At 40.6% G+C, this 27,787-nt stretch overlaps 1 protein-coding gene and 1 long non-coding RNA gene across 2 annotated transcripts in view; both read right to left on the bottom strand.

The window, feature by feature from the left end:
* Nucleotides 1-27,787, bottom strand: part of SLC9A9 (solute carrier family 9 member A9) — a 309,971-nt gene that overhangs the window by 28,451 nt on the left and 253,733 nt on the right. The gene's annotated exons all lie outside the window — the stretch shown is intronic.
* On the bottom strand, nucleotides 1,866-27,038 carry LOC141993950 (uncharacterized). The gene is made up of 3 exons (XR_012640976.1): nucleotides 27,014-27,038; nucleotides 26,730-26,824; nucleotides 1,866-1,975 (listed from the first exon to the last, which is right to left on the bottom strand). It is a non-coding gene; the product is annotated as an uncharacterized LOC141993950 (long non-coding RNA).

The raw sequence follows: 27,787 nt of genomic DNA, 5'->3' as shown, positions 1-27,787 counted from the left end.
GTCAAACCAACCTAATATTCTTCTTTGACAGGGTAACAAGCCTTGTGGATATGGGGAAGCAGATGATGTGATATATCTCAATTTTAGTAAGGTTTTTCATACTGTCTCATATGACCTTCTCATTAACAAGCTAGAGAAATATAGCCTCGATGAACTTACTAAAAGGTAGGTGCACAACTGGAAAAATTTACTCAGAGGGTAGTTATCAAAGGTTCACAGTCAAGCTGGAAGGGCATACTGAGTGGGGTCCTGCAGGGTTCCGTCCTGGGTCTGGTTCTATTCAATAGCTTTACAAATGATTTGGATAATGGCAAAGATAGTACAGTGAAAAAGCTTGCAGATATTACCAAGCTGTGAGGGGATGAAGACGCTTTGGAGGACAGGATTAGAAATCAAAATGGTTGTGACAATTTGGAAAAATGGTCTGAAATAAACAGAATAAAATTCAATAAGGACAAATGCAAAGTATTACACTGAAGAAGGAATGATCAATTGCAAAATACAAAATGGGAAATGACTGCCTAGAAAAGAGTACTAAAGAAAAAGATCTGGGGGTTGTAGTGGATCACAAACTAAATCTTGGTCAACAATGTAATGCTGGTGTAAAAAAAGCAAACATCATTCTGGAACGCATTAGTAGGAGTGTTGTAAGCAACACATGAGAAGTAATTCTTCCATTCTATTCAGCACTGATAAGGACTCAGCTGGAGTAGTGTGTCCAGTTCTGGGCAACACACTTCGGGAAAGATGTGGACAAATTGGAGAAAGTCCAGAGGAGAGCATCAAAAATGATTAAAGGTCTAGAAAACATGACCTTCGAGGAGAGATTGAAAAAACTTAGTCTTGAGAAGAGAAGATAGAGGAGGGACATGTTAACTTTCCTCATATGTAAAAGGTTTTTATAAAGAGGAGGGTGATAAATTGTTCTCCTTAACCACTGAGGACAAGACAAGATGTAATGGGCTTAAATTGTAGTAAGGAAGATGTAGGTTAGACACTAGAAAAAACTTCCTGTTAGAGTAGTTAAGCACTGGAACAAATTACCTCGGGAGGTTATGGAATCTCTGTCATTGGAGGCTTTTAAGAACAGGTTAGACAAACACTTGTTAGGGATGGTCTAGGTAATATTTAGTCCTGCCTCAGTGCAGGGGACTGGACTAGATGACCTATCAGGGTCCCTTCCAGTTCTACATTTCTATGATTCTGTGTTTAGTTGAGGAGGAGGAAGTGATGGCAGCAGAGTGTTGCAATTGAGAGTATAGAGTGGTACTGTGCTTTGCTTTGGTACTTGCTAAGGAGGTTGAATAGTGCTCTATAGGCAGTGCTATGGTCTAACCATAAACTGATGTGCCTATCTGCTCTCTATGTGCTGTCTCGCCTGAACTCTCCTCCTATTGCTCCCTCACCATCAGGTCTGCTCCTTGTGTTCTGATCAGGGCTCTGCTTCCCCTCTATGCCCATGCTACATGTAGAAGCAGAACATTGATCAGAAGGGGAGGAGCACAGCGGGTGGTGCGGGAGACATTAGCTGGATCATAGACAGCGGTGGAAGAATCATGTGGTGTTTGGACCTGGATCCTTCTGTTAGTCAGTTCATATTATCACCCAGAATTCAAATAAATTTGGAACTCAACTGTTGTGGGTTTATGAGGATGAAATCTGGTTACTAGACTAATCAATGCCAAATGAAAAACATTCTGCCCCTTTAATTCCAGAAAAATGATTTTTTTTTCCATCTCAGGATATCTGGAGTTTAATTTCTCTAGTGTACTCATAGGAATCACTTTTTTCTTTTGTATCATCTTGTCCAGGTGTCTCCCCTCTTCTTCGATGACTCACTGTCACACATGGACTGTAACCCATCTCCTCTTTTTCACATTCAGAATTACAGTCAGGATTTTATATTCAGGAACTTAACGCTATTAGTTACAATTTGGTAACAGCAGTCCTCCTGTTTCTTCATTTCTCTGCACAGCTAAACATTTTAAGAATTGTTTTTAATAACAATAGTCCCTGACCCCTGTATGAATACTTAGGCCACAATTCGATTTTGAGATTTTTGCTATATTCTTTGTTACGTCAGTCAAGCACTATGATTGAATTATAGCTGTGTATTACTTTTAAAATTTGTTCTGCGACACAAAATACAAGTTGTTTTGGTAGATTAAGGTTACATTTACTATAGTTCTCAGCAGAGCAAGAATTGAGGGCACTGTTCGATATCAGGCAAAATAACTAGGGCTGTCGATTAATCGCAGTTAACTCATGCGATTAACTCAAAAAAATTAATTGCAGTTTTAATCACACTGTTGAACAAGAGACCACCAATTGAAATTTATTAAATATTTTGGACGTTTTTCTACATTTTCATGTATATCTTGTATTCTGTGTTGTAATTGAAATCAAAGTGTATATTTTTATTTCAAATATTTGAACTGTAAAAATGATAAACAGAAGAAATAGTATTTTTCAATTCACCTAATACAAGCACTGTAGTGCATCTCTTTGTCCTGAAAGTGAAACTTACAAATGTAGATTTTTTTTTTTAATATAACTGCACTCAAAAACAGAACAATTTAAAACTTCAGCGGCTACAAGCCCACTCAGGCCTACTTCTTGTTCAGCCAATCACTAAGACAAACAAGTTTGTTTACATTTACAGGAGATAGTGCTGCCCGCTTCTTGTTTACAAGGTCACCAGAAAGTGAGAACAGGCATTTGCATGGTACTTTTGTTCTCTTAAAAGAGCAACACTCTGATGCAGAAACTACAGAACCCAAACTACCACCACCAAAAAAAAAAAAAAAAAAAATCAACATTCTGCTGATGACATCTGACTCAGATAATGAAAATGAACACGTGTCGGTCTGCACTGCTTTGGATGGTTTTCGAGTAGAACCCATCATCAACATGGACGCATGTCCTCTGGAATGGTGGTTGAAGCATATGCATCTGGCAAGAAAATATCTTGTGACACCACCTACAACAGCGCCATGAGAATGCCTGTGCTCACTTTCAGGTGACATTGTAAACAAGAAGCAGGCAGCACTATCTCCTGCAAATGTAAACAAACTTGTTTGTCTGAGTGATTGGCTGAACAAGAAGTAGGTCTGAGTGGACTTGCAAGCTCTAAAATTTTACACTGTTTTATTTTTGAATGCAGTATTTTTGTACATAATTCTATATTTGTAAGTTCAACTTTCATGATAAAGAGATGGCAATACATTACTTGTATTAGGTGAATTGAAAAATATTATTTCTTTTGTCTTTTCACAGTGAAAATGCTTGTAATCAAAAATAAATATAAAGTGAGTACTGTACACTTTGTAATTTGTGTTGTAATTTAAATCAATATATTTGAAAATGTAGAAAACATCCAAAAATATTTAAATAAATGGTATTCTATTATTGTTTAACAGTGTGATTAATCGCACAATTAATTTTTTTTAATCACTTGACAGCCCTAAAATAACAGCAGGACATGTACAAGTTTCTACTACTAGATTTGCAAGTATACTTTAGCTATGACATAAAACATACTTAACAGGATAATGCTCTGGCTCCTTCTAGCAGAATCCTTTCATTATGTTAAATTGCTTAGTGGTGTTCTCATGTTGACAGATGCTCACTAAAGTCTGGGTAAACCATTGAGATCTATTTTACCTTCTAATCTAACCTGGATTTGAACTCACAAATGCAGAACAGAAAGATCTGTGCATTAGCCAACTGCACCAAGGCTCACAGATTTCTATGATAATGTGTGAGTGTGTCATAGTATTGATAACCTTTGAGACTGTTCTAGCAGTCCTTCTGGGATCACTTATATTTTTACTCATAAAAAAGACCAAAATAGTACATTCACTTACATACATCTTCATAAAAGACAGATTTCAGAGTAGCAGCTGTGTTAGTCTGTATCCGCAAAAAGAACAGAACAGGAGTACTTGTGGTACCTTAGAGACTAACAAATTTATGAGAGCATAAGCTTTCGCGGGCTACATACATCCCACTTCATTGGATGCATAGAATGGAACATATAGTAAGAAGATATATATACATACAGAGAAGATGGAAGTTGCCATACAAACTGTAAGAGGCTAATTAATTAAGATGAACTATTATCAGCAGGAGAAAAAAAACTTTTGTAGTGATAATCAAGATGGTCCATTTAGACAGTTAACAAGAAGGTGTGAGGATACTTAACTTAAGGAAATAGATTCAATATGTGTAATGACCCAGCCACTCCCAGTCTCTATTCAAACCCAAGTTAATTGTATCTAGTTTGCATATTAATTCAAGCTCAGCAGTTTCTCACTGGAGTCTGTTTTTGAAGCTTTTCTGTTGCAAAATAGCCACCCTTAAACATCAGGAGAGGTTTTAGTTGGGGGCTGAAGGTGACGGCTAGTGGCATTCTGTTATTTTCTTTGTTGGGCCTGTCCTGTAGTAGGTGACTTTTGGGTACTCTTCTGGCTCTGTCAATCTGTTTTTTTCACTTCAGAAGGTGGGTATTGTAAGGCTGACTTAGAACAATGCTTCCTTAGCTCTCGTCCCCTAACGCCCCTACTCTACTTGCACTACACTGATGACATCTTCATCATCTGGACCCATGGAAAAGAAGCCCTTGAGGAATTCCACCATGATTTCAACAAATACCATCCCACCATCAACCTCAGCCTAGACCAATCCACACAAGCGGTCCATTTCCTGGACACTACTGTGCTAATAAGCGATGGTCACATAAACACCACCCTATACCGGAAACCTACTGACCGCTATAATTACCTACATGCCTCCAGCTTCCATCTTGTTTTCTGGTCAGTCTTAGTTACTACAGTGACAGACAGGGCTCTATGCCATACACCGTATGGTACATCATTCTCAAGAAAATTGTTGAACTGGGGGGGAGGGTATGGGGGGAGTTTTCTTCAAGAATATCTTCCAGAAACTGGTCTGTAAACTTAACAAGACCTCATCATCATTGAAAATTGACAGTCTCAGATTAGTGGACAATTTTTTTCGGGCTCTCAGCAATATAAGAAATTAAAGAGGAAGTGAAGATGTGACAGAAGGTCAGATTCTGATCTAGGTTACTCTGATGTATTTAGGGTAATGCCAATAATGTCAACTTAACCAGGAACAAAATCTGGCCCAGAGTGAGGATTCCAATAGGTTCACAGAAGACAAGGTGTATCAGCCTATATGATGATGTTATCAAACAACTCCACGGCAGACTGTCTAAAAGAAGGTTTCAGAGTAGTAGCCGTGTTAGTCTGTATCCGCAAAAAGAACAGAAGTATTTGTGGCACCTTAGAGACAAACAAAGGTGCCACAAGTACTCCTGTTCTTTTTGTCTAAAATAAATCTCTTTAAGGAATTGAATGATGCTCTGATGACACCCTGCTGAAAATGTGGTTTAAAAAGAAAAACTAACTAACCCTTAATTATAACATCACAAACACTGCCTACCCTATTAGTATATTGAAGGATAGTGAATTGATTTGGCCAGAAAAGGAACTATCCAGAACTTTTGCTCAAACTTCAAATTAATCACACACACCCTATTTTGACCTTTTGGAGCAGTTCAGTTAAGCCCTGCCTCTTCCCTGTGTTGTGGTGTTGGGTTTTTGGTCCTTGTTGTTTATTATTTGTAGTATAGAAGCACCTAGAGTTCCCTATGGAGTCAAAGCCCCATTGTGCTAGGCACGGTACATAGAAGTACATAGCAAGAGACCGATCCTGTCCTGAAGAACTTGCAACCTAAATAGACAAGACAAAGGAGAAACAGATGCAGAGATGAACTGACTTACTTGAGGTCACACAGCAAATTAGTGGGACAGCTGGGAACAGCACCTAGTTGACCTGATTCTCAGTTCAATGCCCTATTTATTAGACAATACTACTTCCTCCAGGCCTCCACTGCTTGACATTTGAGAAGCAGAATGTGCAGGGACCCTGGGAATCTGCATATCTTGGGCTCTTTGGAATTTGACTCCTCTGGTGCACTCATGGGCATCACTACAGACAGAATCCCAGAGTGCCTGCTAAGTAGAGCTGGTTGCATAATGGACTGGATTTTGCTTTTAATTACACCAGTTGGATTTACACTGGCATAACTAAGAGCTGCATTTGGCCCAATAGCAATGAGTAATTTATTCAACACATTTTCTTCTATCAAATGTTGAATAAATTACATGTGATTACATTTTTTTTTTTCAATTTACCAGCTTTTTAGGTGGTGGGACAGTATTTATCATATACATTATTTGCATTTTCTCCCCCTCAAAACGTGAATAATTTATTCACAAATAACTTTAACCAGTATTCAGCCCGCTCTCCTGATAAATATGAAGTACACAGCACTGGAAGCGGTACTTCCACATACTGCTGCAATGAGCAGTGTCATGGACACTTCCGATGCATGCATTTGCAGGGTCAGGAGGGGAAAGATTCATCCCCCTGAAAGGTTCTGCTTGTGGCACTGAGAGCTGCAGATACTTCATCTGAAGAATACTACTGCTCTGCTGCCAGGTTAGAAACCTCCTCATAGCCAAAGTATGACAGTGGGTTACAAGAAAGACTCTGCCCAAAGGTTCATCCAGTTCAAATGAAGACACAATCTTTTATAGGTTTATCTGAACTGGACTTCTGATTCTTTTGTGGCTCACTCATAATTAATGGCAACAAACAATTAATTGTAACAGTATGTGACCTGTCTATCAGGCAGCCTTTCCATTAGTTCTTGGGGTTGTGTGGGGAATTAAATGTAACATTCAATTTTGTTTTATTATTCAACAAGTCCTCAGCAGGGAGCTAATAGTTCAGTGCTTTGAGACAAAACAGAAAAGTGGGACATTGCAGGAAATCTCACAGAACTGGTAGTGAATAGCAACTAATGATGGGCTATGCCACAAATCTCAATGTTTCCCCCATAGTGGGTGGTGTTTAGATCCAAGGTCCTATTTGATTCAGTTAAGAAGTCTCCATAGACAGCGTGATAAATGTGATAAATCACATTTTTTAAAAGCAACATACTGTTTGAGAATCAATCCATTTAAAAAAGCATCAACAGTGAGGACTGGCAAAGAAACACTTCAGTTTATCTTTTCAGTCACCTGACTAATGGAAGATGCATTTTCTTCCCATTTTACTAGACACGTTACTCCAAAACCAATTTCCCCTAAATTAGATTTCTGCAAAGATAAGTGGCATCACCTGACAAGAACTGAATGAAAGGAATCCACAGAAACTTTCAAATAACCATATGTGCTCATCTGGATCTCTCTGCTGAGAATATTCAATGAACAAAATGTTGGCAATCCAGCAATAGAAACAGTGAATCATTTTCTTTGAGAGAACAGCTATATCAGTTTCTCGCTATTTTGGACTCAATTGTCAAAACTGATTTTTGCTCATGAGTGTTTCAGTTTTGGGGCACCCGTAATGACTAGTCACTTTTGAAAATGTAAGTCTTTGCGCATAAAATTAGGTTATAAAGTAAACATGAAGAAAAGGTTAGGATGGAAAATAATAAAGGATTTTTTAAATATTGGCAAGTATTTATGTGTATAAGAAGGGCTAGGTGCTGTCTGCATTACTCACACAAGGAGTCCCACTGAAGTCAACAGGACTACTTGTACAAGTAGATCAAGCAGGATTTGGCCCCAAATCCTTATATTTTAAGTGTAATATAATACGAAACCTACACAAAGCACTTCCAGCAGGCTACCCAAAACCTGATCTCCATTTTAAGGTTTCTAGTACTGTTTTGTTTGACCTTTGCTTAAACAGCCACCTGTGCTCAGCAATTGTTTTCTTGAGGGTCACTTAAGATGTATTTCACTGTACAAGTTAGCCAGTCAGATGTCAGAGAAAAGGGTTTCTTATTTGGTTATAGATCTAGGGTGAAATCAGGCTCCACTGAACTCAATGGGAGTTTTGCCATTGAATTTAGTCGATTTGGGATTTCACCCATCTATTTTATTACATCTTTTCTCTTCTTCACTCCTTTTCTGTGCTGAATTACAAAAGCATTTCTTTGATAGTCTAGCATATACATTTGTATAAATCTAGCCCCTTTATTATTTATGTAGTAACATTTGTTAGATTTCTATAAAATCATTTGATAGAAATGGCATTCACTGCCATATTTAATTTTTGTTTCTGTTTAAATATGTAAAATTATAGATAAGTACTCTTCTGGAATTTTTCTTTACTTTATCTCTTTAACAAAGAACTACATTATTGATAGGTAGCAAGAACACAACTGACAATGCTGTACCTGTCAACCTCCCACCTTGTCTACAGATAGCAAGTAGATAGCGTAGTGAGTGCTCATTAGGCAATTTTGCAGATTCTCTATAATGATAGCAAATGTGATGAGCTACTGTATACATGTAAAAGCATATAACGAGAGCTGGTACAATGGCAGAATGAAGATGATTAATGATCCTGAATCATATTCATACAGTTTTGCCTTTTTTAACAGGATGATTCAGGACTATTTCAGAAATTAAAAGGTCTCTTTTACAGACACACAACAGCACTGAGTGACCCAGAGTGACATTTTGAGATGTTTACAGGCCAATGACTGTTAACGAATGAGCAAAGTACTCCCATTCTATCCTGGTTTCAGAGTAGCAGCTGTGTTAGTCTGTATCCGCAAAAAGAAAAGGAGGACTTGTGGCACCTTAGAGACTAACAAATTTATTTGAGCATAAGCTTTCGTGAGCTACAGCATTGGAATGCATCCGATGAAATGAGCTGTAGCTCACGAAAGCTTATGCTCAAATAAATTTGTTAGTCTCTAAGGTGCCACAAGTACTCCTTTTCCATTCTATCCTGGTGTTTTATAACACCCCCAGCTCTTATAGCAAAAGGTAAGCTTCTTGAAACAAGTTCTATCAATCTTATAATTCCCCCTCCCTTTTCAGTTTTGTCTGGGGGCAATTTAATATAATTCCAACATTTTCCACATCTATTGGTAAATATTTATTATATTCACAATCTTGTCTGAAAAATTGCCCAGGAAACACATGAATCAGCTGTAATAGTAAAGTTGTAGGCCCAAATTTATTACAAGTGCACCGGTAAAAGTGGAGGCTTTGTTTGAAAATTAGGACCGTAACCTCTGTGGGTTGCAGTCTATCCATCTGTCAAATGGGAATGGTAATATTTCTCTCATGTGTAATTTCTAAGACAATAATGAGTGCTGGTGCACTACTTTGAGATCCAAGGATGAAATAAACTTTTGAAATGCACAGTGTTATTGAGGCAATCCATTTATTTATTCCAAATCAGGCAATAAGGGCCTGACACTGTATCCAGTGAAGTCAGTGGTAAAGTTCCTATTGACTTTGGTGGTGGAGGATCAGGGCCCGAATGACTTGTCTAAGGCTGACACAGCAAGTCAGTGGCAAAGCTGGGAATAGAGCCCAAGAGCACTGACTTCTGGTCACACCACTAGACAGCTCTCCTTCTTAAGGGAGTGATTTAGGGAGGCTCAAAATGTTCACAGTGAAACTGAAAGATTTTTTTATTTACTTAAATTTGACATTTGGGTTTCTTTTCATCAACGTTTTACTTAATTTCATGGGCTCATTTGTGAGTGAAAATGTGTAAAGTTCTATGATTTTTTTTCCACGGCCAAAACAGCATTTGCATAAAATTTGACTATCATACATTATAAGGGACATGAAAACTGACGCCATGCCCCTATAATGATAACCACAGTATGGCAATTCCACACAGGCCTATTAGTAACACAGAGGGATTGCTGATACATGGTTATTTTCTTCAGTGAAAGTTTTATATTCAAGTGCTAGTGATATTTACTTCCGTTGCCACCTGAAATATGAACATTGTGAATCAGTGGTAACCTATTTCTTTAAAACTACATTTCGGACAAGAAGAGTATGAATCCAAGCCATACTGTAACTTCCTTCTAACAGTGAGAATTGCCAGCTTTCCTTGTCACAATAACAAAAGTTGTTTTTAGAAGAAGCAAATCTGAATAAAGGAAAATGGGGAATTTATGAAGGAAAAAGCCTATATGCCCATATGGAGATTTCTGGTAGAAAAAATGTGCCTTTGGCTCTACCAGACTTCCCCCCACCCCCCAATTCTATATGAATCCACTATTGTTGCTCAGTGGATGGTCTGCTTTCTGATAATTCACATGTCAAGAATCCTTTTCTACTGAAGAGATTTTTTTGGGCCACCCCTTCAAAGGAAGTTGCAATTGTTTTCTTCATATAACAGCACATTTGTGTATGCAAAGGGATATTTGCAAGTAGAATCAAGTTATACTGCACACCTCCCTGCCCGTCTGCGTAGGCAGCAGTCCTTAGTTAGCAAGCAGAATTGTGAGATTTTTGTAAGGGCATCTGCTGCCTCTTCCTTTGAAGATTTGACCTCACAAATCTGAAATGTAAATGTCTCATTGTGTCCTTTGCCATATGCAATAGAGCAACCAACAAACTGTCCCCAAAAGTACAGGTCAACCAGCAATACTGCACGTTAGTGTCTGTAATATGATATTCAATGCTTCTAAACTTTTGAAGTTTATGGGCCAGTCATTCAAATGGGTTTATCATTTAAGGCAAAAATAAGAAGTGTATAAATCTTTGATATTCTGGACATACTGCAAAAACTGTTTCCCAGGCTTTTGAGAAGTAGTTGGGTTATGGGGGGAGGGAGGGAATGTGTGTTGAATGAGTGAGATATAAAGCACATAACTTGTTGGTTTATTTTGTTAGTTTTGAAATGCTTTTATTGTGTGTCTGTGTCTAGTGATAACAACAGATGCATTTTAATAATGGTATTAAATACATAAATAAAATAAATTACTTGTTTTGCAGACAACGACAAAGGTGTTATCTTGTAAAATGATGGACTGTTATGATCTTTAACTAATGCATTATTTAATTTAATTTTTGTAAAGTGTATTGAAGATGAAAGGTGTTGTATGGAGCACAAGGTACCACTGCAATTGAAGCCAAATGCATGCTTGTAAGAACATGTGTGGTATTATTGCTGTTACTCTGGACCTCCAACCAGACGACTGAAAAAGAAGCAAATGTGCAAGAGCTGTCACAGCCATTGATCTGATCTAGTAAGATACAGAACACAGTCTCATCTGTTAGTGGGTAAAGCCGGGGTAAGGTTTCATTAGAAGGAACATTTTCTGGGACATTATCAACAGCATCTGTGAATCACAAAACAGGCAGTGATTCACATAGGATTATCCATTTGTCTTCTCCAATGACAGCTACTCTCAGTCGGTGTAAATTACAAACTCCTAAAGGGCAGACACTACTGGTAAATTTAAGTGGAGCCCCTGACAAGGCCTGAGAGAATTGTGCTTGAACTGGGAGGAATGGCATCTTTTGAAAGTTTCTAAATAAAAATATAAACTATTTAAGGCCTTGCTACCTCAAAGTCAAAAGCCTGTGCTGCAGAAATGGAGATGGGAGAAAAACCCTCTTCCAAAGCCTGATAAGCAGTGATGATCTTAACAAGCGGTTCCCTATAAAAAGTTCTGATTTAAGGGATGTGCCCCAGTATGTATTTTTTGTACCAACAGGGTTATCATACGTCCGTATTTTCCCGGGAGGAATTAATTCCTCCCGGATGGCGATTTAAGAACCAAAAAGCCTGACCTGTCCGGATGTATGTTAACCCTGCCTAAAGTTCTTTTTTAAAAAGATGGGCCTGAACTAGAAATGAGCTCCGTTTCACATGTGTGGGTCCCCGCTACTCCCTGGGGGTGTGCTAGGGTGACCAGATGTCCCAATTTTATAGTGACAGTCCCAGTTTTGGGGTCTTTTTCTTTATATAGGCTCCTATTACCCCACCCTCCCCGTCCTGATTTTTCCACACTTGCTGTCTGGTCACCCTAGGGTGTGCACATGTGTGGGTCCCAGCTACTCCCTGCCCCCCTCATTGAAGCAGGTGTGCAGGGTTACTGCCCTGGGAACTGCAGGGCACCAGTGGATGTGGGGCCAGCTGCAGACAGGGGCGTGGGGCAGGGCTAGCTGGAGGCAGAGGTGCGGGGCTGGCTGCGGGCAGGGCAGGGGGTGTGGAGCTGGCTGGAGACAGGGCAGGAGCTGACTGGAGGTAGGGGCTGGCTGCAGGCAGGGCAGGGGGGTGCAGGGCTGGCTGGAGACAGGGGCTGGCTGTGGGCAGGGGAAGGGGGTGCGTGCAGCAGGGGTTGGCTGTATACAGGGCAGGGGGTGTGGCAGGGGCTGGCTGCAGGCAGGGGGTGCAGGGCTGGCTGGAGACAGGGCAGCGGGTGCGCGTGGCAGGGGCTGGCTGCGGGCAGGGCAGGGGGTGCGTGCGGCAGGGGCTGGAGACGGGCTGGCTGCAGGCAGGGGGTGCGGCAGGGGCTGGCTGCAGGCAGGGCAGGGGGTGACTGGAGACAGGGGCTGGCTGAGGGCAGGGTGGTGGGTACTCACGGGGAGAGCAGCAGGACGCAGCCCAGGCCCAGCAGAGCAGCCGGGGACCCACCAGGCAGCAGCGGGAGCCCCAGGGCCAGGGGTTGGGGGAGCAGCAGCATCAGGGCTTGTGCCCAGGGCCAGGCAGCAGCCCACATGGCTCCCGCAGTGCAGCACCCCCGGAGGCCGGAGGAGGAATTACATCACTTCCCCGGCCAGAGCCCATCAAAGCCTCAGCGCCCCCTACAGGGAAGCGGGTTAACAACCGGTTCTAAAACTGCTTCAAAATTTAACAACCGGTTCGCGTGAACCAGTGCGAACCGGCTCCAGCTCACCACTGCTGATAAGGATTTCAAATACTTCAAATTTTCACAAATTAACAAGAGGCAATTTTCTAACAAAGTAACAAGCATCACTTCACCTTTGCTTGCAGGATCAGTTTCCTTGAAGCTAGCACTGCAGAGGAAGGTAATATGTTTTTAATCGAGCAGATTTCTCCAGGTGCTATTCCAGATGGATAATACTGAAGCATATTGCTTTGAATCACTTTTGCCTTTTTTTGTAATGTGCAGGCTCAAAAATCAAGACCTGCTTTTAAAAATATGGTCCTATATGTTCCCCCTAAAGTTCATCTCAAAATAAAGCACTTTCAGGGAAAATGAAATTAGCCCCTCTAGGGAAGGGTACAGATAATAAAATTAATGGTAGTCCTCAGATATAATTAGAGATTTTCAGTTTTAACATGGAAAATCCCATCCAGAGTCTTTAAAATGAAAGGTGATACAATATTATCATTTATGTGGGATAATACTGTACCAAGAATTACAGATAGAAAATTGCAGAGTCTAAGTAAATGGAGAAGATTTAAATGACCTACTCTGGAGCTTCATTATATTGCACCTGGTTTACATATTCAGGTGAAAAGAGATGTGGTGGGATTAAAAAATAAAAAGCAGACCATAATCCCACTATTAAATAACATTTTGGTGGCATTACATTTAAATAGACTCTATTAGTGTAATCCATATCATTCAGCACATTTCGGTAAATGGAGAAATCCCAAAATAAAGTTTATGGGATGTGTAGTCAACTGGAAAATCTGGATGGATGCTGCTATTACAACCATGTGTTTCATGAGGCATCATTTAAGTCCTTTGAAAATACATGCAACCATTTTTACTCCAAAAATGGATTATTCCAATATCACCCACTGAAGCTGTGGAGATAAAAGATCTTTAACCACCATCAGTTATTAATTTATTTACAAACTGGAGAGGATCAAAGCATATATGTAGAGTTAATATATAATTTTTGTCTGATCTTAGATTAAAAGAAGAAAAAAATCCTGCAGGAAGAAATTGAGGAAGAGCAGCAGGAAAGGATGTTAAATGCACCTGATCAGTCTGCTAGAAAAGCACGACTGACTGATAGTGTTTAAAATTTTACACAGGTTTTATTGGACTCCATCTAGACTTTTCAGTAAAAGATAACTGTCCAATGATAACTGTCAAAGGTGTCAGTGAGAGACTGGAGATGCTTTCCATATCTTAGGTCATGTTGCAATCTCAATCACTTTTGGCAGCAACTGATTAACGTACTAGCAGATATTCTAAGCCATAGACACGACAGATGGTAATCCTACATGATTCAGGAGCAATGCTGGGTTTCTGTAATCCTAACTGGAAGATAATTAGGCTATTGTGAGGTAAGTGATCATCAGAAGCCTACTGACTCTCCAGTGATAACAGACTGGTACTCCCAGATATTAGAAAAGCAGCTCAAAAACATGTAATCTCCTCCCTAAAATGGACAGAATTCCCCATGCCTGCTACTGGCGTAGGGTGTCCTGGAAACCCCACATGGGAGAGCCAGTGGAGTGCTCACTCGAGAGGGGGTTTGCACGCTCTCCATGCCATGAAACAGCTCTACAGGTAATGTAGCCAGCAAGGCTGAATTGCGGGAGAGGAAAGAAAAGCAGTGATACACTCCAAAACTTCACCTGCTTGAGAAAGCATTCATAGCAGCGTGTGCAGGTCCTCACTGAGATGAAACAGGCAGTTCAGATTTCACAAGCCTATTATTTTACACTGTCTTCAGACTCACTGCATTGGTGAGGCTCAGTTTATCATTTGCAGGTTATTTTAACAATCATAAGGAGTAAAGACTTCTTAGCTGCTTTCAATCAGCCCAGCTCCATTGATTTCAATGCAGATATGCTGGTTTATGCCGTGTGAGGATGTGGCCCTAATGTAATTATTTTTTAAATTACATCTTAGACGGCAGCCTCCCTTACACCCACCTCCCCCGCAAATATCCCAGCTCTGGCTCACTGGTCCAGTTCATTGCCTGATAGCCAGTGAATCTGGAAAACTATGGATCCATTAGCTAAAACTCATACAGAAGAGCATATGTGCAATGGCCAGAGAACAGGTCTATGAGTGCCTCAGACTGTCTTCCTTTAAACTTGAGATTTGCTCAGGAATGAAGAATTGGGCCCTAAATGATAAATGATACTTGCTTCTGGGCTGGCTTTTGTCATAACAGGTCCACACTGGATAAGAACTGACGATGCTGGCTTCTCAAATACCTTCCTTGCTAGTCTGCTTTTTTAAAAAAATCCACTCATTTTATTATCTATATTTACATATATTTATCTGTGTGACAGGTCCAAAGGTGTCCCAGATGATTAACTAGTGTAATGTAATTCAAAATTCAGTTAATTCTAGGTGAAAAAATTAAAACCAAATCCCTCATTATATACATGACACCAAAAGTATGGAACAGCACAGACTCAGACACAGGCATGCATTTTACAGTGATTAAAATTTTGTATTTTAAGGTTTGTATTTAAGATAGAATTCATTTCCTTGCTATTTGACAGAAGACAATGATAGATAAACATTGAGTGACACACTATTGTAATACTTAGATGGATCTTGTTATAGCTTTTGGTGTGTCTCCCCTGCCCCTTTTTATCTCAATGAGGTATTTTGTGATACTGATTTTGATTCTGTAGCCTTCAGTCAAGTCCCCACCCATTGCTGTTAAATGTGGTTTTACTTTTCAGAAAGGAAGACAGAGTTGGACTACTTCTTATTGTAAAATACTATGCTCAGTGAAAATAGTGCCTAACATACATGAGCCCCAGATGAAGACTGACTGATTTTTCAATACATTAGTGATAATCAGTCTTGAACATACTGCTATATTTTTTAAAGGCTGTTGATTTCTTGAGGGATATTGAAGCTAAGTGAAGTCCTCTTAGTTGCGTCACCATTAATTACTTATGTCTTAGTATCATACGCTCCCTGATGAAACATGCTGCTCTGAGTGGAAAAGCACCCACTGACTTCCACGGGAGCTAAATTTGGACAGTTGCCAAGGCAAGCTATTCCCTCAGCTACCATAGTGTCAATTTGGAAGGACTCTGCTTATATCTTTGGAATTGCACTGGATTTATACCAATGTAATTGGTGACAGAATGTGACCCATGGACTCTGACTCCCAGGAGGAGGGAGGGGTTAGGCAACCGTATAAGATACCCTAAGGCGTATTCTGCTCTCACCCCCAGGATGCAAATAGGTGCTCCCTGGGTGGAGTCAGGCAGGAGGCTCTACAACTCCATCCAGGTTTCATGTCAAAGAAGTGCCAGCACTAAATTGAGCCTTTAGAGAGTATGGGTCCAAATTCTGATCTAGATTCCACAGCAATTCATTGACTCCCATAAATGTATTCTGAATTTATATAGGAATAAATTAGAACAGGATCTGGTCTGATATCATTCATTGTGTCATTTGCTTATGGATATCAGTACACAATGACAGTGAATAAGTGTGTTGTTCTTGCATGTAATATAGCCATATACTTGCTATGTGATATGTCCATTTTTCATAACAATTAACATAAATGCAATTTTAAGCAAAAATAGAATATAACATAGCCAGTACCTGTGTAGAACAGAAAGAAGCAAGTTCCACATTCCTATAACACAGTGCCTAGAAATGTAATTAATGCACAGTCTAAAGGGACTCGCTGAAATTCTGTACAGGATCATTATATTCCATGACCTTCCAGGCTCTCTATCATTTGCTGTGAAATTTGTTGCTAGAAGCTTTTACCGCCTCTGTTTTGATTTCATTTCAAAGAAATGTATGTAGCCTGGCAGCAGCCATCAAAACTGCAAGCATTAGGACAAAGAACAGGGGCAGAGGAGCATATAAGAATCAAATCATCTCCTGAATGTGATAGACAATAGCTGTTTAGAATTAGTTTTAAGTATGGTTTGATAGTTACGGTTTTACATTTAAGATTTTCTTTTAAAATGCTCATTGTTAAATCATGTATTTTCTCCTCAGTAAGCACCCAGAATCCCTTATTAATGAGAATGGTTCATACATCAGCGAGGAGAACAGGCTGCTAAAAAGTCATTTTTCTCCAGGAGCAGCAGTCTCCTTGACTCTGTGAGGAGATGGAACACATACCTTAGGAAATCATTCCTTGCTGGTTAATTCTAGTTGAAATGTCTCAGGAATGTTTCTTGCAAGTATTTTGATGGAAATTAGAGTGAAGGATATGAGACATAGTCCTCTGGTATTTCAGCTGGAGCTTACATAGGCAGGCTCTTTCAAAAAAAGAACAGAGCGAAGGGGTGGCACAGCTCAAATGTATTAGTATCCAAATCAGAATAAAACCACACTACTCTGCAAAAACTTCAGCAAAAAAACAGAAGTCTGTTAATAGATCAAAAGTATTTAACAAACGGAAATGAGTAACCAGCCCTCCTCTTGGGCATTCAGAAGAAAAAGTGCACACAGAGATTGGGGCAGCATAAAATCTTACAACAGACAGCGAGCACGAGCACATCAAATGCAAAACAAATAAGAATTTTAATTCAGCCCATCACAAAATAATTAAAAACAAGCTTATTAAGAAAAAAACTAGCAGATGAAATATTAGTATGTTAATATGTATTTCTGTTCTGTTATTGTTTGTGATTAACTGACTCACAGCTGCTATTTGCTCTGCATTTGATGTATTGTTCTACAGTATCTGTAGTAGTTGTATGTTCCACCCATCCAAATCTTGGCTGGAGACATCTATTGGTAATGGAGGGAAGAAAGAAAGAAAGAAAGAGTGCTCTCACACTTCTAGTCGCAAAAAATGACCTTGACAATTGTCATAAATATAAAGGGAAGGGTAAACACCTTTAAAATCCCTCCTGGCCAGAGGAAAAACCCTTTCACCTGTAAAGGGTTAAGAAGCTAGGATAACCTCGCTGGCACCTGACCAAAATGACCAATGAGGAGACAAGATACTTTCAAAGCTGGAGTGGGAGAGAAACAAAGGTTCTCTCTGTCTGTGTTGTTTTTGCCAGGAACAGAAAAGGAATGGAGTCTTAGAACTTAGTAAGTAATCTAGCTAGATATGCGTTAGATTCTGTTTTGTTTAAATGGCTGATAAAATAAGCTGTGCTGAATGGAATGTATATTCCTGTTTTTGTGTCTTTTTGTAACTTAAGATTTTGCCTAGAGGGATTCTCTATGTTTTGAATCTGATTACCCTGTAAGGTATTTAGCATCCTGATTTTACAGAGGTGATTCTTTTTACTTTTTCTTCAATTAAAATTCTTCTTTTAAGAACCTGATTGCTTTTTCATTGTTCTTAAGATCCAAGGGTTTGGGTCTGTGTTCACCTACGCAAATTGGTGAGGATTTTTATCAAGTCTTCCCCAGAAAAGGGGGTGTAGGGTTTGGGGAGGATTTTGGGGGAAAGATGTTTCCAAGTGGGCTCTTTCCCTGTTATATATTTGTTAGATGCTTGGTGGTGGCAGCAATAAAGTCCAAGGGCAAAAGGTAAAATAGTTTGTACCTTGGGGAAGTTTTAACCTAAGCTGGTAAAAATAAGCTTAGGGGGTTTTCATGCAGGTCCTCACATCTGTACCCTAGAGTTCAGAGTGGGGAAGGAACCTTGACAACCATATATGTTGATGCATGGTTATCTTGTTGAATCTGCAGCCATACTGCCTAAAACAAAAAAACATACACAGGTGTGAACTTATCCATTATCGTAATAGGATATTAACTTGAAGTGTAATTATCAATGCTTCTCTGAGCTCATGGAAATATGGAGGTAGCTATAGCATGCAGTAGACTGAGCAGAGTTTACATTTCATACTGGCATGAATGAGCGGATCACTGCAGACTACGTGGCTCTGGGAAGGAGGATAAAGCAGTATGAGCGCAAGTGGTGTTCTCATCCATCCTCCCCGTGGAAGGAAAAGGCCGGGGTAGGGATCGTCGAATCGTGGAAGTCAATGAATGGCTACACAGGTGGTGTCGGAGAGAAGGCTTTGGATTCTTTGACCATGGGATGGTGTTCCAAGAAGGAGAAGTGCTAGGCAGAGACGGGCTCCACCTAACAAAGAGAGGGAAGAGCATCTTCGAGAGCCGGCTGGCTAACCTAGTGAGGAGGGCTTTAAACTAGGTTCACCAGGGGAAGGAGACCAAAGCCCTGAGGTAGGTGGGGAAGCAGGATACCGGGAGGAAGCACGAGCAGGAGCGTGTGAGAGGGGAGGGCTCCTGTCTCATACTGAGAATGAGGGGCGATCAGCAGGTTATCTCAAGTGCCTATATACAAATGCACAAAGCCTGGGAAACAAGCAGGGAGGTCCTGGCAAAGTCAAGGAATTATGATGTGATTGGAACAACAGAGACTTGGTGGGATAACTCGCATGACTGGAGTACTGTCATGGATGGGTATAAACTGTTTAGGAAGGACAGAGAGGCCAGAAAAGGTGGGAGAATTGCACTGTATGTAAGGGAGCAGTATGACTGCTCAGAGCTCAAGTATGAAACTGTAGAAAAACCTGAGAGTCTCTGGGTTAAGTTTAGAAGCATGAGCAACAAGGGTGATGTCGTGGTGGGAGTCTGCTATAGACCACCAGACCAGGGGGATGAGGTGGACAAGCTTTCTTCCGGCAACTCGCAAAAGGTACTACATCGCACACCCTGGTTCTCATGGGCGACTTCAATCATCCTGACATCTGCTGGGAGAGCAATACAGCGGTGCACAGACAATCCAGGAAGTTTTTGGAAAATGTAGGGGACAATTTCCTGGTGCAAGTGCTGGAGGAACCAACTAGGGGCGGAGCTCTTCTTGACCTGCTGCTCACAAACCGGGAAGAATTAGTAGGGGAAGCAAAAGTGGATGAGAACCTGGGAGGCAGTGACCACGAGATGGTCGAGTTCAGGATCCTGACACAGGGAAGAAAGGAAAGCAGCAGAATACGGACCCTGGACTTCAGAAAATCAGACTTTGACTCCCTCCGGGAACCTATGGGCAGGATCCCCTGGGAGAATAACATGAGGGGGAAAGGAGTCCAGGGAGCTGGCTGTATTTTAAAAAAATCCTTATTGTGGTTACAGGGACAAACCATCCCGATGTGTAGAAAGAATAGTAAATATGGCAGGCGACCAGCTTGGCTTAACAGTGAAATCTTTGCTGATCTTAAACACAAAAAAGAGGCTTACAAGAAGTAGAAGATTGGACAAATGACCAGGGATGAGTATAAAAATATTGCTCGGGCATGTAGGAGTGAAATCAGGAAGGCTAAATCACACCTGGAGTTGCAGCTAGCAAGAGATGTTAAGAGTAACAAGAAGGGTTTCTTCAGGTATGTTGGCAACAAGAAGAAAGCCAAGGAAAGTGTGGGCCCCTTACTGAATGAGGGAGGCAACCTAGTGACAGAGGATGTGGAAAAAGCTAATGTACTCAATGCTTTTTTTGCCTCTGCCTTCACGAACAAGGTCAGCTCCCAGACTACTGCACTGGGCAGCACAGCATGGGGAGGAGGTGGCCAGCCCTCTGTGAAGAAAGAAGTGGTTCGGGACTATTTAGAAAAGCTGGACGTGCACAAGTCCATGGGGCCGGATGTGTTGCATCAGAGAGTGCTAAAGGAATTGGCGGATGTGATGAAGGGAAAGCAGTGGATGTGTTATTCCTTGACTTTAGCAAAGCTTTTGACACAGTCTCCCACAGTATTCTTGTCAGCAAGTTAAAGAAGTATGGGCTGGATGGATGCACTACAAAGTGGGTAGAAAGTTGGCTAGATTGTTGGGTTCACCGGGTAGTGATCAATGGCTCCATGTCTAGTTGGCAGCCGGAATCTAGCGGAGTGCCGCAAGGGTTGGTAGGGCTGGTTTTGTTCAATATCTTCATTAATGATCTGGAGGATGGTGTAGATTGCATCCTCAGCAAGTTTGCGGATGACACTAAACTGGGAGGAGTGGTAGATACACTGGAGGGTAGGGATAGGATACAGAGGGACCTAGACAAATTGGAGGATTGGGCCAAAAGAAATCTGATGAAGTTCAACAAGGACAAGTGCAGAGTCCTGCACTTAGGACGGAAGAATCCAATGCACCGCTACAGACTAGGGACTGAATGGCTAAGCAGCAGTTCTGCAGAAAAGGACGTAGGGGTGACAGTGGACGAGAAGCTGGATATGAGTCAACAGTGTGCCCTTGTTGCCAAGAAGGCCAATGGCATTTTGGGGTGTATAAGTAGGGGCATTGCCAGCAGATCGAGGGACGTGATCGTTCCCCTCTATTCGAGATTGGTGAGGCCTCATCTGGAGTACTGTGTCCAGTTTTGGGCCCCACACTACAAGAAGGGTGTGGAAAAATTGGAGAGAGTCCAGCGAAGGGCAACAAAAATGATTAGGGGTCTGGAACACATGACTTATGAGGAGAGGCTGAGGGAACTGGGATTGTTTAGTCTACAGAAGAGACGAATGAGGGGGGATTTGATAGCTGCTTTTAACTACCTGAAAGGTGGATCCAAAGAGGATGGATCTAGACTATTCTCAGTGATAGCAGATGACAGGACAAGGAGTAATGGTCTCAAGTTGCAGTGGGGGAGATTTAGGTTGGATATTAGGAAGAACTTTTTCACTAGGAGGGTGGTGAAACACTGGAATGCGTTACCTAGGGAGGTGGTGGAATCCCCTTCCTTAGAAGTTTTTAAGGTCAGGCTTGACAAAGCCCTGGCTGGGATGATTTAGTTGGGATCGGTCCTGCTCTGGGCAGGGGGTTGGACTAGATGACCTCCAGAGGTCCCTTCCAACTCTGATATTCTATGATTCTATGAATGCAGTGGTCATGGAAAATCCAGGCTGAGAGACCCTCTCCATTCTCCTAACTCTCTGCTGCTGCTGACCTGCTGGGCCCCCACCACAAGTGATCTGATGACCTCATGAGATTAGCATCTAATTGTTGATCCACCTTGCTCCTCCTCTTATCCTCAACTTCTCCCTCTCCGTAAGGGTTTGCTCACTGCAGATTCATCTCTACCATTCCCTTAGCTGTGGCCCGTGGAAAATAATAATAAAATAAAGGCCTGTTTTTAATTCCTACCATAGGCTACCAGTGGGGCTCAGTCCTCCAGGGCAAATGCAGTGATGTGAGGTAGCCAGCTTTGCTACATCCACAACTCCACTCTTGGTGCCAGCACAGGAGAAGGAAAAACTATTCACCTCTCCTAGTTAGTCTCCTGAATAAAGTCATAGTCCAACAACAGGAGGGTCCAACTGTAATGATCTGCCAGGGAATAGTTATCTTTCGTCTTGCAATTTCCTGATGTAGTCATCATATTAACCTAGCAAGACACTATGTCTACATACTATGACGATTAACATACAAGCATTGGAGCAATTATAACCTGTGACAGAAGAAAAGAGATGGTAGGTAACTAGAGTGCTGATGGCAAAAACAGCAGGGGGTTTAGATAGGTTGAGTCTGGGAGTTCCTACATTTGTGCAGATTGGCCCTGCAAAGGACTAAGAGGGGGAGGGACTATTTCTCTATCGCTATAGCAGTCACTAAATCATACTTAGCAGAATTATTCTGAACTGCCGTCTGTCTTGTAAACTCATGTTTAAGAGCAGAACATGGCTCAGAGATTACACTAGTTGCACAGTGAAACACTTCTCCTAGCCATGGAAATAACAGTACTCAGACTACTGGATCTCACAGATCTCACAGCTGCATTCAACACATTTGCTCATGAGACACTACTGATTTCAGGGTGAAAGAAATGCTTGCAGCTGGCTCAGATATTTTTTTCACTGACTAATTTCTAAAGAGCCTAATAGAACTCCAGTCTCCAGCCTCTCCCCTGTGCAGTACCACCAGTTGCTATATGCTATCCATCCAACACACCTGTAAAGCTGCCAAGCTGCCGCTCATGAGGCAGTACAGATGACACCCAGCTCTACATATCCTTCACCTTAAATGAAAACCACACCCTCCTTCAGTTGGCCTAGAGCCTGAGTATATTAGAGCCTGGATGACAAGCACGTGGCTGAAACTAAGTCTGGGTAAGATGGAGGTGGAAACAGTTTGAGAAAGTAGCCAATACGATGTCCTCATTAGAAACTGAAGTTATCAGCCCCAGATTGTCAATAAGATACACAGCCTTTTATATTCCTGGACTCCTTATTGCCACTAGTTAATCAGACCATTAGAAACTCCATCATCTGTCTATGATATCATCTCCTAGCTAAAGTGAGATATTAAATCATGGTTTCATGCAACACACAGTTCTTAGGACTGAAAATAGGGCTTCTAAGGCTATGTCTACAATACCGCAGTAAGTCAACCTAAGTTATGCAACTCCAGCTACGTGAATAACATAGCTGGAATCAACATAGCTTAGATCAATGTACTGTGGTGTCTACACCATGCTGGGTTGATGGGAGACACTCTCTGGTCAACTTACCTTACTCCTCTCGTTCCCTGTGGAGTACCGGGGTCGACCGGAGAGCGCTCTGCCATCCATTTAGCAGGTTTTCACTAGACCCGCTAAATCGACCCCTGATGCATCGATCATCGCAGCATCAATCCCATGGTAGCATATCCATAGCCTTAGATGCTCTAGCTTGCTGACAATACAGCAGCCCAACACAGGCTAGTGCTATGGGCACTCGACTGGCTCTTCAGTGACTACCAGATCAAACTCCAACTCATAATATCCAAAGTCCTGAATTGAACAGGACTATATGAATGATTTTCTCTCTTTCTGAGGTGACAACCTGTGATTAATTAGGAATAATGAAATTGTCAGCAACAAGGTTTAGACTCAAAAGAACAGGGGACAAAACTCTGTGTGCCTCGCCCTTGGCTATGGATCTCCTTCCACAAGGATGACTGCAAATGTTAGCATGAAACCTGCCTATTCATTTCAGCAGAATGCCAATAATAAAACCCCTCTAAAGCGCAGTATATCTTCTTGTAAGCAAAGAGAGAGAATCAAGTGAAATAACTTATTGGCAATACATAATTTTTCTAAGATGCTAAGACACTACTGTGATGGGTTCAGTATGAATGTCTAGATAGTTGGATGAATGAGCAAAAAGTAAACAAGCAGTGTAAATTATATTTTTATTTTGTCCCACACTTTTAATAATCTAAGGCACTATTGGACCAAGTATCACACATAAGGAAAATTTAAAAAACAAAATGCATCTATATCTTGGATAGTGTCCCTTTAAAGTTGAACAGCTGCCTGTGGCACAATCAGATTCAGAGTTTGCTTTATCTGGGTCATTAACATGCAGTATTTCCTGCAAAACACAAAGTATTTTTCCTCTGGCCCAGGTAGATGGTGATACAGGCTCTACAGCCTCATCACACCTTTATTCGCTGTACTTATTTAAATCCAGCTAGTATAGCAAATATCAATAGCAATTTAACTGCTTCATATATTTTTAAAATCTTTTAATTAAATGTGAATGGACCGGATACACAGTCATTTATGCAGCACGTGTAATCATATTTTATGCATTTGAAACTTTTGGATGCCTGCAATACACAAAAAGCACTTTATGAGTACTTGCATTATTGCATATTTCATTATAATTTAATTCTATATTATGCACAGACCAAAAATAGTTTCTACTCTGTAGCAATGCAAATTTCAATGAATAATCCACAAGGAATTTTAAAGGCTTAACCGTTTGTGACATACACTATTCTGCCTCTTTGGTAAAGAATCAGCCATTGAATAAACCTCATCATGCATCTGATACCCACAACAGGCAGGAATCAGGAAACAACTGAAAGGTAAGATACAGCAGTCATTTCCATTAAGGCACTGACGCTAAATTAGGGATGACCTGAGAAAAGCAACATTCGTTGTGCAGTGTTACCTAGTTGTGCAAATTCTGTTTATCGCTTAAGAGCTCAAATTCAGCACCTGGGTCAATTTCCTGAACCAGGGCTGTCTTTACTCCTACATAAAGCACATCATTGACTACAATGGATGCACAATTAGGCCCTTAGTAGTTAAGGACTTGATTGTGGCTTTCAGCTACTGGCTGTGTTGGACAGTGGTAACGAGGGCTTGCACTACAGCCAGAGCCCATGGAGGAATGCTGGCTGAGTCTGCCAAGCTTTCTCCTGAGGCTCTGATGAATAATGAGCAGAGGTAAGATGAGGGATAGAGCAGGCACTCCTACCATATTGGGCCAGGGCTCTGGTACAGAGGAGCAGCAGAATGGGGACCTAGCTCTGCTTGTCACTCTGTTTTGTGGCAGACCTCTGCATAAGAAAGCAAGAGGTAAGGAAGTTCCTTGTTCAAACAGACAGGGTACATGTCTGGTCCTATAGGACAAATCCTATCTCACCTCTGTGGGCATAGGGACTGCATGGTTCCACTGTATGAGGGGACAGAATGAAGTGCTTGACAATCTGGTTACAAACAGGTTTGGATATGCAGAATATATACATACGCATAATTATATTGAGCTTTACAGAACATTTTTGTAATTCTAAACACTAGTAGACAATTTTTTGAGAGCATCTCAAGTTATTTTGGTGTCTCTTGAATCATATAGTTGCTCGGCTTCCTGTTTAATAGAGGAACAAAATCTGGCTAAGGACTCTCTGAAAAGAAAAGAAATCTCCACACAATGGGTTTTGTTGGCTGATTTGTGTTTTTTGTGTATATGTCTTAACCCAAGAGTCCTTAAAAGACATTACTGTACACTTGCCTAGATCCCTAGATTTTACAGGGAGCTGGTCTGTATTTTATAACTCCTGGCCTGCTGCTAAATACACACTGTTACTACCTGTTGATTAAGACCTAAGCTACTGTATTTTCCACATACTGTATGAAATAAAATTCACTTTTATGAATGTTACTTGTGCCTTTCAATAAATTCAATTGAAGCATGGCAATCGTCATTTGTTATCCTATCACACTGAATATAGTAGTAGTTCAAGTGGTAGAAATCCAAAATCTGTTTTGTAGATATTCTAATAGCAGCTGATTTGTAGATCATGTTTCTCTTGTGAAATTGCTTATGTATATCTACTGTATTTCACTCATCAATGCTATCACCAAGTGATGTGCAAGCAGTAACGACTGAGGCTAGGAAAATACAAATTTTTAGATCACATCTGTATATATAAAAACGTAAAGTGAAAATTTATATGCCAAACCATGCCACCAGTATTTTAGTGAGTGTCTGTCTGGGCATAGCTCATCACTGGCAATGGGATGAAAAAACAATTAACACTAGTTCCTAAAGAGCTGAAATACACAGATAGGGCCAAGTTCATTCTGTGGTGTAATACCGTTTACTTCAGGGATGAATTTGGCCAAATTAGTCGCAGAAAAGTCTGCCTAATGTCACTATTTATGACATAATTAAAATTGCAGCTGTATTTTTCATTTGTAACCAGCAATAATAAAATACTGATTAAAACTTGTGAGATGAAGTTTCAGCCTCAGGATAAATGTTTTGATCCACTATTTTAAAACAATCAAACAAACAAGAACCTTATCCATTTAAAATTAATCAATGTTAAAACAAATAATCTCTTTATTTTTGTTAACTCCTTTTTGTACTTGTACAACTAAAAAAACCCCCACTATTTATTTTAAAGTCCTGCAATATGGCAAGAAATTAGATCAGAAAACGCTCTACTTGCTTTTAGTATTTTGATGACAACAAGCCCCACAAATTTCTAATCAGCACAGATTATGATGTTCAAAAATCAGTCAGCACCTGGCCAGGAGCTTTAAAGAATGTTTCTTGAGAGCAATTTTAGCATGCACACCACGTGTTCCCAAAACATATTTACACGAAAAAACACAAAGGTTCAAGAGGAGTTATCTGCTCTACTGCATAAATAATACACCCTTTAGAATGATTTATAAATACATATTTAACAGCTTAGCTCTTCCTTTCCATCAGGCATAACACTACATCTTAAAACAAGATGACCATAAACTCACCAGACCAGGATAGCTATTTCATTCTTTCATGCGATATGCATAGCCCAACATTCCATGTAAATGTTGTTTGCTCTTAGCAAAGTGATTCCAGGATTCTGAACACATAAAATTCAGTTATTATCTTCTTTTTAAAACAAACATCTATTATGCAAGGACATTATTTTACAATCTATTATTTTCCTGCCCCGCCCTCCCTTCACTAGCAAACCAATTATGAACTCTGGGGAAAACTTGTAAATGTCCTACTTCCCACATCCCTAGGATAAGTAAAGGTTCCATCTTACCAGCTTCTCCTCCACTGCTAAACTATAGGAGTGGATCCCCCTTTTTTAAAAGGAGGAAGATTGAGCTCCTCGTCTGGAAACTGGGGGACTCATACTGGCCCACTCTGGGCTGATGACCAAACCCACAAACTAATAATTTATTCCTATTCTCATCCAGTAATGAGAGAACACAGACTACTAGGTTTTGTGATATCGATCCTGCTATCAGAAGTAACAGTACGCGTGTGTTATTGCAACTGTAGTTAATGCAATTTTCTTTGTGTTTTTTACCATCTAATATGTGACATAAGCTTGTGCTCTTTATGTTTTACGCTGTCAGTGACTTCAAAGGGCTTTGCATCTGGCAGTTAGAGTGTGCTGTGGGATGCTTTGATTCAACAATTTCTAAGAAGTGATAAATCATTAACATGTCCTTTGGCATTCTTGATAATAACCTTAATCTTGCTGAATTTCTTTACACTCGTATTCTTCTGTAAGAATTCCACTATAATTTAGCATTAATAATTAAGTCCTTATTAGGAACCATTACCAACGCCTTGCTTAGGTAGTTGTGTAATTAGCAATATCACATGGTGACAACTGCAGCTATAAAAAAAAAAGTGCCATCTGCAAGTGGTACTAGATATACAAAATGTGCTGCACGCAAAGAGAAGCATTTTAAAATGTGCTAACTGAAGAGAACAGAGTGAAAGATAAACGTGCCGAGGAATTGTCAAACACTGTAGACATAACATTAGGTAACTTCTTGCACATGCAGTGCTGTAAATGAAATAA

The sequence above is a fragment of the Natator depressus genome, chromosome 9 (genome assembly GCF_965152275.1).
Source record: "Natator depressus isolate rNatDep1 chromosome 9, rNatDep2.hap1, whole genome shotgun sequence".
Classification (NCBI taxonomy): Eukaryota; Metazoa; Chordata; order Testudines; family Cheloniidae; genus Natator; species Natator depressus.
The sequence above is the reverse complement of the archived record's forward strand: the minus strand, read 5'-3'. Positions and strand labels throughout refer to the sequence as shown.